General features: G+C 38.6%; 1 protein-coding gene across 11 annotated transcripts in view; it reads left to right on the top strand.

Annotated features, from left to right (window-relative positions):
• ZNF283 (zinc finger protein 283) overlaps window positions 1–1521 on the top strand; it is a 26848-nt gene extending 25327 nt beyond the window's left edge. For all 11 annotated transcript variants that reach the window (XM_032262784.1, XM_032262781.1, XM_032262780.1 and 8 more), the window contains one exon: window positions 144–1521. The gene's annotated coding sequence lies outside the window, so the exon portion shown is untranslated. The remainder of the gene's footprint in view (window positions 1–143) is intronic.
• Window positions 1522–7056: the final 5535 nt, after the last annotated feature.

Below are 7056 nucleotides of genomic sequence, written 5' to 3'. Positions count from 1 at the left end.
CCCAGCTAATGTTTTGTATTTTTAGTAGAGATGGGGTTTCACCATGTTGACCAGGATGGTCTCGATCTCTTGACCTCGTGATCCACTCGCCTCTGCCTCCCAAAGTACTGGGATTACAGGCGTGAGCCACCGCGCCCAGCCAGGAGAACTCTTATACTTGAGAAATGCTGTGAATGTAAGGGGTGTGCAAAAGCCATTCATTTCTGTTTACGGACAATTATCTTGCTATCCAGAAATCCATACTAGTGAGAAATATTTTAAATATAAGTAATATGAAAAGGCTTTAGACTTCTGTACAGTCTTATTGGATATCAATTTATACTGATGTAAAATCATTTAAATATAAGAAATGTGTGAAGATCTTTATTCAATATTAACACCAGGGAATTGGTATTTGTTAAACAGTTTAAATGGAAGGTATGCGGGAATGACCTAAACTTAATTCAGTTCCTGCTGCACATCAGAGAATTCATACTGCTTTGTAATCCTATGCCCGTAAGGAATTTGAGAAGGCTTATAGACATGGTAAATATCCTAGAGCACATCAGAGAATTCATCCAAATGAGAAATCACTTGAATTAGAATTATAAGAAGGCCTTTAGACAAATGCTACTCAAATCCAGAAACTGGTGCCAGTCACAAAATTGTCATCTGTCAATCATGAGATAAATGTGGAAAGTGAGTAAATATTTGGAACTTTTATAGCAATTTGATGTTTCCATAACACTCTTATTCTGTTTTACAAAATTATCAGTCCACAAATGACTGGGAATTGAAAACAAAGCTTATTCTTTCCCAGAAATAATTTTAGAGACAAGACTCACACTTTTCAAGACATGAGACAAGTCACAATATAATTTACTTTAAATAAAAAATTCTTCACTTTCACCTCTCTGATTAGAATAGCAGAATATTTATACTATAGCAAGATTTGGCAAATGAGGGAATCGCCATTTTCTAATGCCTATAACAGCATAAGATAATTTATACCAGATATGTTAAATGTACAGAAGCCTTCCAACACTATTCAGTCTTTGTTAAACTTCAGTAAATTCATCCTAGAGAATAATTGTGTTAATGTAACAAATGCAGGAAAACCTTTATCCATGGCATATACCACTATCATCACCATTTCACCTCCATACTACCTGTAGGCTGGTGAGCAAAATGCTTATCTCCTCTGGACATAATGTTTAAAATGCTGATGGTAACTAATAATGCTATTATAGAGATTAGATGGATTTAGCATGCATTATATCCTTGGAAGAGTATCTGGTATGTAGCCTATGTGAAATACATATTAGCTATTTTTCATATTGTCTTTATTATTAGTATTACTACTGGTGAGTTCTTAGGAGAGGCACAACCATTTGGTGGAATGAATTCAGAAAAGCTTCCCATAACCACTCATCCGTTTGAATTTCAGATAGTTCATTCTGGATAAGATCTAGTAAGGATAAATAATTTGAGGGGATTTTTATTCAGAGTTTACTCCTTAAGCTGGGCTAAAAATTGACACTTGAAAAAATCCAGACTTTTGAAGAGCTTAGGAAAGCAAAACACCTTTTTTATATTATATTTTTTATAGAATGTCACACATTGGTTTCTTTCCTCATGGTGAAATTTGATATGGGCTTCTCCTTCACATTTCTCATAACATGAAGTTGGAAATAGAGGCTTAAAAATATTTTACCAGGACACTTCACAGATGGTGTTGTGTACTTCATCTTGCAATACATCAGAAGAAGATGGTATCCATTTCCCCCACTATCACTAGTGCCAAGTTTGATCACTTAAGATGATAACTGGTGGAGCTCTCCATTATAAATATCCATTACATATTTTGTAGGATTGGTCGGCCTTGATCAATGATGTTTGGAAATGTGTGATCATATGGTATGTATTATACTTTTTTTTTTTTTTTAGTTAGGGTCTCTCTGTTGCCAAGGCTGGAGTGCAGTGGTGTAATTTGAGCTCGCTGCAACCTCCACCTCTCAGGTTCAAGTGATTTTTATGCCTCAGCCTCCCAAGTAGCTGGGTAGACAGGCATGCACCACCATACCTGGTTAGTTTTTGTATTTTTAGTAGAGATGGGGTTTTTACCATGTTATCCAGGCTGGTCTTGAACTCCTGGTCTTAAGCGATCTGCCTGCCTCAGCCTCCCAAAGTATTGGGATTACAGGTGTGAGCCACCACTCCTGGCTGTATTTTACTATTTGGAAATCACAGTCCATCTTAAAATTGATGGCTTCTTGTAACCACTTTCAGCCAGGTGGCTGTCATGACTTAGTGCTAGCATCAAAGCAGGTTAGTTATGATGAAATAGAGTGTGTGTATATACTCACACAGTTGGAAGTCGACCTTTTAACAAATCATTTCTTTGTAAAAATAATGTCAGTTCCACCAGAACTAATGCATTGACAACTAAATGTCTGTGGTTCATTGTCATAAGACTATACCTGACCTCTCTATTTTGTGCACATAGGGCATTTGTAACAGCACTTTTCAGTCATTCACCATCTAGTGATCATCATTCCACACAATTGCACATTTTCTTTTTCAAAGGCTTAAAAATCAAGCCAACAATTACACTTTTAATAAGTGTAACACAAAGCAGAGTATTTTGGGAGTTTTAACAGGATATATTATTGGTAACTAGTTATTATGCTACTCCCTCTGGGTGCCACATTTGCCTTTTAAGCAAGAAATGTAGACATGGTGCCTTATCCCAACATTTCTAAAATTATATCTCAGGAATCACCAGTGCTTACTAGTACTTGAAAATGAAGCAGGATTTTATAGTTAAAGAAGCTTATAAAGTAGCACGTATTAAATCCCCTCTTAGGGAACAAGTAAAAGCACCTCACCAGCTTATCAAAAGACTAAAGAGAAGAGAGAAAAAACGACGAAAGAGTATTCTAGTGAAGAAAATGGTTGGACTTTGTTTAAACTGGTATATGGCAAACTTCACTGTGGAAATACTGATTCCCATGACCTAATATCTTTGCAAGTAGGTGAAATTGTTTTGGGAAATACTGCAATAACCAAAAGAGAATTTCAGTCGCCATGTCTGGTTGTTAGCTATGGTGGAATGGCAGCATCATGCGCTCAGTGATGAATAAAAATCTTTGTTGTGGCCAAGTAGGGGTTGCCTCCTGAGTTTTATCAAATGCCATTTCACTCTCTCTTTCTGCACTTGTATAGTATTTAATTTGTTAATGTGATAATTTATACTGAGAGAGTCACTGACTTTCTCCCATTCCTGGATATTCCCAGTTTAGTCATGGTGTCCTTCAGATGTATTGCTTGATTTCATTTTGCTATTTTATTTAGGATTTTTGCATCTCATGTATGAGATTATATACGTTTTCTTTTTTATTGTATTTTTATTTGTTTTGTTATTGCAATTACCTGTTCTTTAATATTGTATGATCCTATTAGGTTATTTTGTTTGACCCTCAATCACTTTTTTAGTGCCATCTGTCACTTTTTTTTTTTTTTTTTTTTTTGGTCTTTTAATTCCTGCTTCAGACATAACAGATTTATTGAGTGTTCAGCACAGTTCCTTTAAGGAGCCTTCATAGCCATGTTGTACTAGCCAAGATCCACATAAAAGAAGCATGCTGGCCGGGCGCGGTGGCTCAAGCCTGTAATCCCAGCACTTTGGGAGGCCGAGGCGGGTGGATCATCCTGGTCAACATGGTGAAACCCCGTCTCTACTAAAACTACAAAAAATTAGCTGGGCATGGTGGTGCGTGCCTGTAGTCCCAGCTACTCAGGAGGCTGAGACAGGAGAATTGCTTGAACCCAGGAGGCGGAGGTTGCGGTGAGCCGAGATCGTGCCATTGCACTCCAGCCTGGGTAACAAGAGCGAAACTCCGTCTCCAAAAAAAAAAAAAAAAAAAAAGAAGCATGCTAACATGGCCCCTTATTGAACATTCTTTATTATGTGTTCTTGAGAATAATGTGTTGGAATTCAGAACTTCCATATTGGGCTATTATGGTCATACTTGTACATGTCTTTTGGAGTACACGTGTCCACATTTCTTTCTGTATATACTGGAAGTGGAATTGCTGGGGTGTGGTCATGGGATACACATCCATTCAATTTTTTAGTAAGTTTAAATTCTTCTGAACAGTTTTCCAGACAAATGAACCAACTTACACTCTCACCAGCAGTATATGAATGTTCTACTTTATCCACATCTTTGATAATACTTGACATCATCAGTTTAAGGAATATTTTTATTATTCTGGTAGGTAATATAGTGGTATCTGATTGTTGAAAATTACAGTTTGAAAATTATGGTTTAATTTTTCATTTTCTGATTGCTGCCTATTTGTATATTCTTGGAATTTCTCTTTGCTTCTTGCTCCTGACATTGGATGCATTTGATGTGTCTATTTTCAGAGAGCATCTGTTCAGTTTGTAGGACAACAATTAACACCTAGCCCATGACTCTCTCTTTGTCTCTCTCTCTCTCTCTCTTTGTGTGTTTGTGTGTATATGTGTTTATTCCCCACCAGAAAGTGAGCTGGTTTTGATGACTGTGATGGAATCAGCTTTATCTCTGCATCTCCAGTTCCCAGAATGAATCATGACCCTTAGTTGTTTGATTCAGTTAGGATACACTCAGTAGAAATTAAAATACCACGCTGGCTAGAACAATGAGGAAGTATATTGATTCATATAATGTGTTTTCAGAGGGACAGCGGGCTCCAGATATTTTTGATTCATCAGCAAAGTTAAATCTTCAGAGGCTAAATTTCTTCCATTTTCCACTCTGCACTTCCCAGTGTTGGTTGGCACCGTGATAGCTGGCAGGTTTCCAGATATTACAAACAGACATGACAACAACCACACAAAATAATAAGGGAGACCATCTCCTGTGACAGGTGCAAGAAAACATTTCCCATTAGCCAGCAGTGTACATCTGCTTTTATTTTTTTTATTTTTATTATTATTATTATTTTTTGAAACGGAGTTTAGCTCTTGTTACCCAGGCTGGAGTGCAATGGCGCGATCTTGGCTCACCGCAACTTCTGCCTCCTAGGTTCAGGCAATTCTCCTGCCTCAGCCTCCTGAGTAGCTGGGATTACAGGCACTCGCCACCATGCCCAGCTGATTTTTTGTATTTTTAGTAGAGACGAGGTTTCACCATGTTGACCAGGATGGTCTCGGTCTCTTGACCTCGTGATCTACCCGCCTTGGCCTCCCAAAGTGCTGGGATTACAGGCGTGAGCCACCAGGCCCGGCCAACATCTGCTTTTAGTTGCTAAAATGGGTCATATGTAATTTCTGAAATAATCACTGGTATTACTTTAAATTATAGACTCTCAAAGGTTTTATTTAAATAAAAAATCAGACTTTTGGCCAGGTGTGGTGGCTCACACCTGTAATCCCAGCACTTTGGGATGCCAAGGCAGGTGGATCATGAGATCAGGAGTTCAAGACCAGCTTGGCCAACATGGTGAAACCCTGTCTGTACTAAAAATACACAGATTAGCTGGGCGTGGTGGTGACTCCCTGTAGTCCCAGCTACTTGGGAGGCTGAGGCAGGAGAATCGCTTGAAACCAGAAGGCAGAGGTTTCAGTGAGCCAACATCTCACCACTGCACTCCAGCCTGGGCAACAAGAGTGAAACTCTTATCTCAAAAAAAAAAAAAAACAACCATGAGACTCTTAAGTTTCATTAGCTTTTTATGTATGTATGAGACATAACAAGTGATCCTTTATTTTAAAAAGTATAATTACAAATATGTATAAATTTCATAAGACATAATTTTTTTATATAGTAAATAAACTATCTTTTTCTCAGAGATGACACTGCCAATAGTCACAGATTTGCATACAATACAGTTATGTACTGGCTATTCACAATTTACAGTAGTGTTTTTTCCTCTGAAAAATATAAGTACAAAAGCTAAGTAAACAATGAGGTACTGCCATTTGGGATTTATTATATGTCATAGCTTAAAGAACAGGTCTTTAGCAAATATTCAACAAATCAACCTGAATAAAATAGTCAATTAAATGCTGTAATTTATCAGCAAAAATCCACTAAGTTTCACCTCAAAATTTATTGCACAAGTCTTTTTTAAAAATCACCCTAAAAATAAATAGGAAAGGTAAGCAGTTTTTTTTTTTTTTTTTTTTTTTTTTTGAGACAGAGTTACACTCATGTTACCCAGGCTGGAGTGCAATGGCGCGATCTCGGCTCGCCGCAACCTCCGCCTCTTGGGTTCAGGCAATTCTCCTGCCTCAGCCTCCTGAGTAGCTGGGATTACAGGCACGCACCACCATGCCCAGCTGATTTTTTGTATTTTTAGTAGAGACGGGATTTCACCATGTTGACCTGGATGGTCTCAATCTCTTGACCTCGTGATCCACCTGCCTCGGCCTCCCAAAGTGCTGGGATTACAGGCTTGAGCCACCGTGCCCGGCCAGCAGTTCTTTAAAAAGAATGGAAGAAATGAATATTATGTAAGCCCATAAAAACAGGTTAAGTCATTCAGAATTTCTTTTAAACAACAAAAAACTCTTCCCAAGAGAAAACTGAAGAAAAATCAATCACCATTTCTCCACTGATAAAATCTATTTTATTTTTATTTTTATTTTTATTTTTATTTATTTTTTTTGAGACGGAGTTTCACTCTTGTTACCCAGGCTGGAGTGCAATGGCGCAATCTCGGCTCACCGCAACCTCCACCCCCTGGGTCCAGGCAATTCTCTTGCCTCAGCCTCCTGAGTAGCTGGGATTACAGGCACTCGCCACCATGCCCAGCTGATTTTTTGTATTTTTAGTAGAGACGGGGTTTCACCATGTTGACCAGGATGGTCTCGATCTCTTGACCTCGTGATCCACCCGCCTTGGCCTCCCAAAGTGCTGGGATTACAGGCGTGAGCCACCGCGCCTGGCCAAAATCTATTTTAAAGGCATCTGCAACATATCTGCAGGCCAGATTTCTCCGGGTCCTTTGGCTACATGAGGGGTCCAGAATGACAACCTCACTCTCAGAATAGCAAGTGTGGACAGTTTCCAAGCAGCAGTCGCC

Source organism: Sapajus apella, unplaced genomic scaffold (genome assembly GCF_009761245.1).
Source record: "Sapajus apella isolate SASKATOON/1434 unplaced genomic scaffold, GSC_monkey_1.0 scaffold130, whole genome shotgun sequence".
NCBI lineage: Eukaryota > Metazoa > Chordata > Mammalia > Primates > Cebidae > Sapajus > Sapajus apella.
This window is presented reverse-complemented; position numbering and strand designations above follow the sequence as displayed.